Genomic DNA, 11,200 nt, shown 5'->3' on the forward strand with positions numbered 1-11,200 from the left:
TCAAAATGGGCACATTAGACTCAAGAGGCCTTCATGTACGTCTCTTCTCAGGGACATCGGAGTGCCACACAATGTTTTCACTTAAAATCTTTCATGTATTAATCTCAAAAAGTAACATACACCAGATCTATCTCACTATTGGGTATGTGCCCTTAACATTTCCGCCATGAAAAATCATTTTGGGGTCATTTTGGAAGGTTTTCTGGTGAGTCCGTAAAAATGGCGTAAAACGCGGACAAAATTGTTCACAGCTGTGACTTTTGAGTGATAAATGCTTCAAGGGGTCTTCCCCATGCTGTTGCCATGTCATTTGAGCACTCTTCTGAGACTTTTGTGCCATTTTTAGGGTTTCTCCATGCTGCCGGGAGGTCATTTCACAAAAATACTCGGGTCTCCCATAGGATAACATTGGGCTCGTTGCTCGGGCCGAGTACACGAGTATCTTGGGAGGCTCGGCCCGAGCTTCGAGCACCCGAGCTTTTTAGTACTCGCTCATCACTAGTGATGATGACTACTGGATTGCCACACTATTAGATCCCCGGTACAAGTCCAAATTTTGTGACATAATTCCAGCCATAGAAAGGGACGCACGTATGCAGGAGTATCAGCAGAAGCTGTTACTCGATCTTAGCTCGGCTTTTCCACCAAACAACCGTGCAGGTGCAGGGAGGGAATCTCCCAGTTGTAACTTGACAAACATGGGACGGTCTCGTCATCTTCAACAGTCTACCCGTACCAGTAGGACCGTATCTGGTGCCGGTAACAGCAATTTTATGGAATCTTTTCATAATTTTTTTAGACCCTCTTTTGCAAGGCCACCAGAGACAACAAGTCTGACACATACTCAACGGCTGGAGAGGATGATACAGGAGTATCTCCAAATGAACATCGATGCCATGACTGTGCAACTGGAGCCTTGCTCCTTTTGGGCTTCAAACCTAGAAAAATGGCCAGAGCTCTCCAGTTACGCCTTGGAGATTTTGTCGTGTCCAGCTGCCAGCGTTGTCTCTGAACGTGTATTCAGTGCTGCTGCACTTTCCCCACAGACAAAACCTTTTTTGCCTTTTCCACCACGCCTCTTCCCCTTTCCACCAGCATCTGTCATTTTGCCACTCATGTTGATTGCGACAAGATTGTGGACTGAAAATGTGGTAGTAAAAATTGAGAGGTGGTGAAGATTGCAGTGGTGGTCTAGCTTTATTAACAGCAGAATAATAAAGAATAAATATCCCTGACAATGCAACTTAGTTATAATGAGTTGGAGTGTGCAACGCAGGCAGATGCGCTCTGCAAATGTCTTGGCACTAGTGGGACTATAGCAAAGTCCAATAGCCACGTATAGGATGCCACTAGGTACACTGAGTGTTTGCTAGTATAATGGCTAAGTTAAAATTAGTTGGAGTGTGCAACGCAGGCAGATGCGCTCTGCAAATGTCTTGGCACTAGTGGGACTATAGCAAAGTCCAATAGCCACGTATAGGATGCCACTAGGTACACTGAGTGTTTGCTAGTATAATGGCTTACTTATAATTAGTTGGAGTGTGCAACGCAGGCAGATGCGCTCTGCAAATGTCTTGGCACTAGTGGGACTATAGCAAAGTCCAATAGCCACGTATAGGATGCCACTAGGTACACTGAGTGTTTGCTAGTATAATGGCTAAGTTAAAATTAGTTGGAGTGTGCAACGCAGGCAGATGCGCTCTGCAAATGTCTTGGCACTAGTGGGACTATAGCAAAGTCCAATAGCCACGTATAGGATGCCACTAGGTACACTGAGTGTTTGCTAGTATAATGGCTTACTTATAATTAGTTGGAGTGTGCAACGCAGGCAGATGCGCTCTGCAAATGTCTTGGCACTAGTGGGACTATAGCAAAGTCCAATAGCCACGTATAGGATGCCACTAGGTACACTGAGTGTTTGCTAGTATAATGGCTTACTTATAATTAGTTGGAGTGTGCAACGCAGGCAGATGCGCTCTGCAAATGTCTTGGCACTAGTGGGACTATAGCAAAGTCCAATAGCCACAGATAGGATGCCACTAGGTACACTGAGTGTTTGCTAGTATAATGGCTTACTTATAATTAGTTGGAGTGTGCAACGCAGGCAGATGCGCTCTGCAAATGTCTTGGCACTAGTGGGACTATAGCAAGGTCCAATAGCCACGTATAGGATGCCACTAGGTACACTGAGTGTTTGCTAGTATAATGGCTTACTTATAATTAGTTGGAGTGTGCAACGCAGGCAGATGCGCTCTGCAAATGTCTTGGCACTAGTGGGACTATAGCAAAGTCCAATAGCCACGTATAGGATGCCACTAGGTACACTGAGTGTTTGCTAGTATAATGGCTTACTTATAATTAGTTGGAGTGTGCAACGCAGGCAGATGCGCTCTGCAAATGTCTTGGCACTAGTGGGACTATAGCAAGGTCCAATAGCCACGTATAGGATGCCACTAGGTACACTGAGTGTTTGCTAGTATAATGGCTTACTTATAATTAGTTGGAGTGTGCAACGCAGGCAGATGCGCTCTGCAAATGTCTTGGCACTAGTGGGACTATAGCAAAGTCCAATAGCCACGTATAGGATGCCACTAGGTACACTGAGTGTTTGCTAGTATAATTGCTTAGTTTAAAAAAGTTGGAGTGTGCAATGCAGGCAGACGTGCTCTGCAAATGTCTTTTTACTAGTGGGACTATAGCAAAGTCCAATAGCCACGTATAGGATGCCACTAGGTACACTGAGTGTTTGCTAGTATAATGGCTTACTTATAATTAGTTGGAGTGTGCAACGCAGGCAGATGCGCTCTGCAAATGTCTTGGCACTAGTGGGACTATAGCAAGGTCCAATAGCCACGTATAGGATGCCACTAGGTACACTGAGTGTTTGCTAGTATAATGGCTTACTTATAATTAGTTGGAGTGTGCAACGCAGGCAGATGCGCTCTGCAAATGTCTTGGCACTAGTGGGACTATAGCAAAGTCCAATAGCTACAGATAGGATGCCACTAGGTACACTGAGTGTTTGCTAGTATAATGGACCTGACATTACCTCTCTATTAACCAGAATCCCACAATGTCTGTCTGCTATTTCATCCTTCTTCTCTGTGCGATTCCTAAAACTTAACATGGACAAAACAGAATTCATTGTCTTTCCTCCTCCTCACTCATCTCCTCCAACAAGCCTTTCCATCAAACTCGATGGTTGCTTACTCTCCCCAGTCTCACAAGCTCGTTGCCTTGGAGTGACCCTCGACTCTGCTCTATCCTTCAAGCCACACATCCAAGCCCTCTTCACCTCATGCCGATTACAACTCAAAAACATCTCCCGGATCCGTGCTTTCCTTAACCAAGAATCAGCAAAAACATTAGTGCATGCCCTCATCATCTCCCGCCTCGACTACTGCAACCTCCTGCTCTCTGGCCTCCCTTCCAACACTCTTGCACCCCTCCAATCTATCCTAAACTCTGCGGCCCGCTTAATCCACCTCTCCCCTCGCTACTCCCCAGCCTCGCCACTCTGCCAATCCCTTCACTGGCTTCCCATCACCCAACGACTCCAGTTCAAAACACTAACTATGACATACAAAGCCATGCACAACCTGTCTCCTCCCTACATCTGTGACCTAGTCTCCCGGTACCTACCTGCACGCAACCTCAGATCCTCACAAGATCTCCTTCTCTGCTCCTCCCTTATCTCCTCTTCCCACAATCGCGTACAAGATTTCTCCCGTGCATCCCCCATACTTTGGAATGCTCTACCTCAGCACATCAGACTCTCCCCTACCGTGGAAAGCTTCAAGAGGAACCTCAAGACCCACCTCTTCCAACAAGCCTATAACCTACAACAGCCCTCAGTCCAGTAGACCACTGCGCAACCAGCTCTGTCCTCACCTATTGTACCATCCCCCATTCCCTGTAGACTGTAAGCCCTCGCGGGCAGGGTCCTCTCTCCTCCTGTACCAGTCTGTTATGTACTGTTAATGATTGTTGTACGTATACCCTTTCACTTGTAAAGCGCCATGGAATAAATGGCGCTATAATAATAAATAATAATAATAATAATAATAATGGCTTACTTATAATTAGTTGGAGTGTGCAACGCAGGCAGATGCGCTCTGCAAATGTCTTGGCACTAGTGGGACTATAGCAAGGTCCAATAGCCACGTATAGGATGCCACTAGGTACACTGAGTGTTTGCTAGTATAATGGCTTACTTATAATTAGTTGGAGTGTGCAACGCAGGCAGATGCGCTCTGCAAATATCTTGGCACTAGTGGGACTATAGCAAGGTCCAATAGCCACGTATAGGATGCCACTAGGTACACTGAGTGTTTGCTAGTATAATGGCTTACTTATAATTAGTTGGAGTGTGCAACGCAGGCAGATGCGCTCTGCAAATGTCTTGGCACTAGTGGGACTATAGCAAAGTCCAATAGCCACAGATAGGATGCCACTAGGTACACTGAGTGTTTGCTAGTATAATGGCTTACTTATAATTAGTTGGAGTGTGCAACGCAGGCAGATGCGCTCTGCAAATGTCTTGGCACTAGTGGGACTATAGCAAAGTCCAATAGCCACGTATAGGATGCCACTAGGTACACTGAGTGTTTGCTAGTAAAATTGCTTAGTTTAAAAAAGTTGGAGTGTGCAATGCAGGCAGACGTGCTCTGCAAATGTCTTTGCACTAGTGGGACTATAGCAAAGTCCAATAGCCACGTATAGGATGCCACTAGGTACACTGAGTGTTTGCTAGTATAATGGCTAAGTTAAAATTAGTTGGAGTGTGCAACGCAGGCAGATGCGCTCTGCAAATGTCTTGGCACTAGTGGGACTATAGCAAAGTCCAATAGCCACGTATAGGATGCCACTAGGTACACTGAGTGTTTGCTAGTATAATGGCTTACTTATAATTAGTTGGAGTGTGCAACGCAGGCAGATGCGCTCTGCAAATGTCTTGGCACTAGTGGGACTATAGCAAAGTCCAATAGCCACGTATAGGATGCCACTAGGTACACTGAGTGTTTGCTAGTATAATGGCTAAGTTAAAATTAGTTGGAGTGTGCAACGCAGGCAGATGCGCTCTGCAAATGTCTTGGCACTAGTGGGACTATAGCAAAGTCCAATAGCCACGTATAGGATGCCACTAGGTACACTGAGTGTTTGCTAGTATAATGGCTTACTTATAATTAGTTGGAGTGTGCAACGCAGGCAGATGCGCTCTGCAAATGTCTTGGCACTAGTGGGACTATAGCAAAGTCCAATAGCCACGTATAGGATGCCACTAGGTACACTGAGTGTTTGCTAGTATAATGGCTTACTTATAATTAGTTGGAGTGTGCAACGCAGGCAGATGCGCTCTGCAAATGTCTTGGCACTAGTGGGACTATAGCAAGGTCCAATAGCCACGTATAGGATGCCACTAGGTACACTGAGTGTTTGCTAGTATAATGGCTTACTTATAATTAGTTGGAGTGTGCAACGCAGGCAGATGCGCTCTGCAAATGTCTTGGCACTAGTGGGACTATAGCAAAGTCCAATAGCTACAGATAGGATGCCACTAGGTACACTGAGTGTTTGCTAGTATAATGGACCTGACATTACCTCTCTACTAACCAGAATCCCACAATGTCTGTCTGCTATTTCATCCTTCTTCTCTGTGCGATTCCTAAAACTTAACATGGACAAAACAGAATTCATTGTCTTTCCTCCTCCTCACTCATCTCCTCCAACAAGCCTTTCCATCAAACTCGATGGTTGCTTACTCTCCCCAGTCTCACAAGCTCGTTGCCTTGGAGTGACCCTCGACTCTGCTCTATCCTTCAAGCCACACATCCAAGCCCTCTTCACCTCATGCCGATTACAACTCAAAAACATCTCCCGGATCCGTGCTTTCCTTAACCAAGAATCAGCAAAAACATTAGTGCATGCCCTCATCATCTCCCGCCTCGACTACTGCAACCTCCTGCTCTCTGGCCTCCCTTCCAACACTCTTGCACCCCTCCAATCTATCCTAAACTCTGCGGCCCGCTTAATCCACCTCTCCCCTCGCTACTCCCCAGCCTCGCCACTCTGCCAATCCCTTCACTGGCTTCCCATCACCCAACGACTCCAGTTCAAAACACTAACTATGACATACAAAGCCATGCACAACCTGTCTCCTCCCTACATCTGTGACCTAGTCTCCCGGTACCTACCTGCACGCAACCTCAGATCCTCACAAGATCTCCTTCTCTGCTCCTCCCTTATCTCCTCTTCCCACAATCGCGTACAAGATTTCTCCCGTGCATCCCCCATACTTTGGAATGCTCTACCTCAGCACATCAGACTCTCCCCTACCGTGGAAAGCTTCAAGAGGAACCTCAAGACCCACCTCTTCCAACAAGCCTATAACCTACAACAGCCCTCAGTCCAGTAGACCACTGCGCAACCAGCTCTGTCCTCACCTATTGTACCATCACCCATTCCCTGTAGACTGTAAGCCCTCGCGGGCAGGGTCCTCTCTCCTCCTGTACCAGTCTGTTATGTACTGTTAATGATTGTTGTACGTATACCCTTTCACTTGTAAAGCGCCATGGAATAAATGGCGCTATAATAATAAATAATAATAATAATAATAATAATGGCTTACTTATAATTAGTTGGAGTGTGCAACGCAGGCAGATGCGCTCTGCAAATGTCTTGGCACTAGTGGGACTATAGCAAGGTCCAATAGCCACGTATAGGATGCCACTAGGTACACTGAGTGTTTGCTAGTATAATGGCTTACTTATAATTAGTTGGAGTGTGCAACGCAGGCAGATGCGCTCTGCAAATGTCTTGGCACTAGTGGGACTATAGCAAGGTCCAATAGCCACGTATAGGATGCCACTAGGTACACTGAGTGTTTGCTAGTATAATGGCTTACTTATAATTAGTTGGAGTGTGCAACGCAGGCAGATGCGCTCTGCAAATGTCTTGGCACTAGTGGGACTATAGCAAAGTCCAATAGCCACAGATAGGATGCCACTAGGTACACTGAGTGTTTGCTAGTATAATGGCTTACTTATAATTAGTTGGAGTGTGCAACGCAGGCAGATGCGCTCTGCAAATGTCTTGGCACTAGTGGGACTATAGCAAAGTCCAATAGCCACGTATAGGATGCCACTAGGTACACTGAGTGTTTGCTAGTAAAATTGCTTAGTTTAAAAAAGTTGGAGTGTGCAATGCAGGCAGACGTGCTCTGCAAATGTCTTTGCACTAGTGGGACTATAGCAAAGTCCAATAGCCACGTATAGGATGCCACTAGGTACACTGAGTGTTTGCTAGTATAATGGCTAAGTTAAAATTAGTTGGAGTGTGCAACGCAGGCAGATGCGCTCTGCAAATGTCTTGGCACTAGTGGGACTATAGCAAAGTCCAATAGCCACGTATAGGATGCCACTAGGTACACTGAGTGTTTGCTAGTATAATGGCTTACTTATAATTAGTTGGAGTGTGCAACGCAGGCAGATGCGCTCTGCAAATGTCTTGGCACTAGTGGGACTATAGCAAAGTCCAATAGCCACGTATAGGATGCCACTAGGTACACTGAGTGTTTGCTAGTATAATGGCTAAGTTAAAATTAGTTGGAGTGTGCAACGCAGGCAGATGCGCTCTGCAAATGTCTTGGCACTAGTGGGACTATAGCAAAGTCCAATAGCCACGTATAGGATGCCACTAGGTACACTGAGTGTTTGCTAGTATAATGGCTTACTTATAATTAGTTGGAGTGTGCAACGCAGGCAGATGCGCTCTGCAAATGTCTTGGCACTAGTGGGACTATAGCAAAGTCCAATAGCCACGTATAGGATGCCACTAGGTACACTGAGTGTTTGCTAGTATAATGGCTTACTTATAATTAGTTGGAGTGTGCAACGCAGGCAGATGCGCTCTGCAAATGTCTTGGCACTAGTGGGACTATAGCAAGGTCCAATAGCCACGTATAGGATGCCACTAGGTACACTGAGTGTTTGCTAGTATAATGGCTTACTTATAATTAGTTGGAGTGTGCAACGCAGGCAGATGCGCTCTGCAAATGTCTTGGCACTAGTGGGACTATAGCAAAGTCCAATAGCTACAGATAGGATGCCACTAGGTACACTGAGTGTTTGCTAGTATAATGGACCTGACATTACCTCTCTACTAACCAGAATCCCACAATGTCTGTCTGCTATTTCATCCTTCTTCTCTGTGCGATTCCTAAAACTTAACATGGACAAAACAGAATTCATTGTCTTTCCTCCTCCTCACTCATCTCCTCCAACAAGCCTTTCCATCAAACTCGATGGTTGCTTACTCTCCCCAGTCTCACAAGCTCGTTGCCTTGGAGTGACCCTCGACTCTGCTCTATCCTTCAAGCCACACATCCAAGCCCTCTTCACCTCATGCCGATTACAACTCAAAAACATCTCCCGGATCCGTGCTTTCCTTAACCAAGAATCAGCAAAAACATTAGTGCATGCCCTCATCATCTCCCGCCTCGACTACTGCAACCTCCTGCTCTCTGGCCTCCCTTCCAACACTCTTGCACCCCTCCAATCTATCCTAAACTCTGCGGCCCGCTTAATCCACCTCTCCCCTCGCTACTCCCCAGCCTCGCCACTCTGCCAATCCCTTCACTGGCTTCCCATCACCCAACGACTCCAGTTCAAAACACTAACTATGACATACAAAGCCATGCACAACCTGTTTCCTCCCTACATCTGTGACCTAGTCTCCCGGTACCTACCTGCACGCAACCTCAGATCCTCACAAGATCTCCTTCTCTGCTCCTCCCTTATCTCCTCTTCCCACAATCGCGTACAAGATTTCTCCCGTGCATCCCCCATACTTTGGAATGCTCTACCTCAGCACATCAGACTCTCCCCTACCGTGGAAAGCTTCAAGAGGAACCTCAAGACCCACCTCTTCCAACAAGCCTATAACCTACAACAGCCCTCAGTCCAGTAGACCACTGCGCAACCAGCTCTGTCCTCACCTATTGTACCATCACCCATTCCCTGTAGACTGTAAGCCCTCGCGGGCAGGGTCCTCTCTCCTCCTGTACCAGTCTGTTATGTACTGTTAATGATTGTTGTACGTATACCCTTTCACTTGTAAAGCGCCATGGAATAAATGGCGCTATAATAATAAATAATAATAATAATAATAATAATGGCTTACTTATAATTAGTTGGAGTGTGCAACGCAGGCAGATGCGCTCTGCAAATGTCTTGGCACTAGTGGGACTATAGCAAGGTCCAATAGCCACGTATAGGATGCCACTAGGTACACTGAGTGTTTGCTAGTATAATGGCTTACTTATAATTAGTTGGAGTGTGCAACGCAGGCAGATGCGCTCTGCAAATGTCTTGGCACTAGTGGGACTATAGCAAGGTCCAATAGCCACGTATAGGATGCCACTAGGTACACTGAGTGTTTGCTAGTATAATGGCTTACTTATAATTAGTTGGAGTGTGCAACGCAGGCAGATGCGCTCTGCAAATGTCTTGGCACTAGTGGGACTATAGCAAAGTCCAATAGCCACAGATAGGATGCCACTAGGTACACTGAGTGTTTGCTAGTATAATGGCTTACTTATAATTAGTTGGAGTGTGCAACGCAGGCAGATGCGCTCTGCAAATGTCTTGGCACTAGTGGGACTATAGCAAAGTCCAATAGCCACGTATAGGATGCCACTAGGTACACTGAGTGTTTGCTAGTAAAATTGCTTAGTTTAAAAAAGTTGGAGTGTGCAATGCAGGCAGACGTGCTCTGCAAATGTCTTTGCACTAGTGGGACTATAGCAAAGTCCAATAGCCACGTATAGGATGCCACTAGGTACACTGAGTGTTTGCTAGTATAATGGCTAAGTTAAAATTAGTTGGAGTGTGCAACGCAGGCAGATGCGCTCTGCAAATGTCTTGGCACTAGTGGGACTATAGCAAAGTCCAATAGCCACGTATAGGATGCCACTAGGTACACTGAGTGTTTGCTAGTATAATGGCTTACTTATAATTAGTTGGAGTGTGCAACGCAGGCAGATGCGCTCTGCAAATGTCTTGGCACTAGTGGGACTATAGCAAAGTCCAATAGCCACGTATAGGATGCCACTAGGTACACTGAGTGTTTGCTAGTATAATGGCTAAGTTAAAATTAGTTGGAGTGTGCAACGCAGGCAGATGCGCTCTGCAAATGTCTTGGCACTAGTGGGACTATAGCAAAGTCCAATAGCCACGTATAGGATGCCACTAGGTACACTGAGTGTTTGCTAGTATAATGGCTTACTTATAATTAGTTGGAGTGTGCAACGCAGGCAGATGCGCTCTGCAAATGTCTTGGCACTAGTGGGACTATAGCAAAGTCCAATAGCCACGTATAGGATGCCACTAGGTACACTGAGTGTTTGCTAGTATAATGGCTTACTTATAATTAGTTGGAGTGTGCAACGCAGGCAGATGCGCTCTGCAAATGTCTTGGCACTAGTGGGACTATAGCAAAGTCCAATAGCCACAGATAGGATGCCACTAGGTACACTGAGTGTTTGCTAGTATAATGGCTTACTTATAATTAGTTGGAGTGTGCAACGCAGGCAGATGCGCTCTGCAAATGTCTTGGCACTAGTGGGACTATAGCAAGGTCCAATAGCCACGTATAGGATGCCACTAGGTACACTGAGTGTTTGCTAGTATAATGGCTTACTTATAATTAGTTGGAGTGTGCAACGCAGGCAGATGCGCTCTGCAAATGTCTTGGCACTAGTGGGACTATAGCAAAGTCCAATAGCCACGTATAGGATGCCACTAGGTACACTGAGTGTTTGCTAGTATAATGGCTTACTTATAATTAGTTGGAGTGTGCAACGCAGGCAGATGCGCTCTGCAAATGTCTTGGCACTAGTGGGACTATAGCAAAGTCCAATAGCCACGTATAGGATGCCACTAGGTACACTGAGTGTTTGCTAGTATAATGGCTAAGTTAAAATTAGTTGGAGTGTGCAACGCAGGCAGATGCGCTCTGCAAATGTCTTGGCACTAGTGGGACTATAGCAAAGTCCAATAGCCACGTATAGGATGCCACTAGGTACACTGAGTGTTTGCTAGTATAATGGCTTACTTATAATTAGTTGGAGTGTGCAACGCAGGCAGATGCGCTCTGCAAATGTCTTGGCACTAGTGGGACTATAGCAAAGTCCAATAGCCAC

The sequence above is a fragment of the Anomaloglossus baeobatrachus genome, unplaced genomic scaffold, assembly GCF_048569485.1.
Source record: "Anomaloglossus baeobatrachus isolate aAnoBae1 unplaced genomic scaffold, aAnoBae1.hap1 Scaffold_78, whole genome shotgun sequence".
In the NCBI taxonomy this organism is placed as follows: Eukaryota; Metazoa; Chordata; class Amphibia; order Anura; family Aromobatidae; genus Anomaloglossus; species Anomaloglossus baeobatrachus.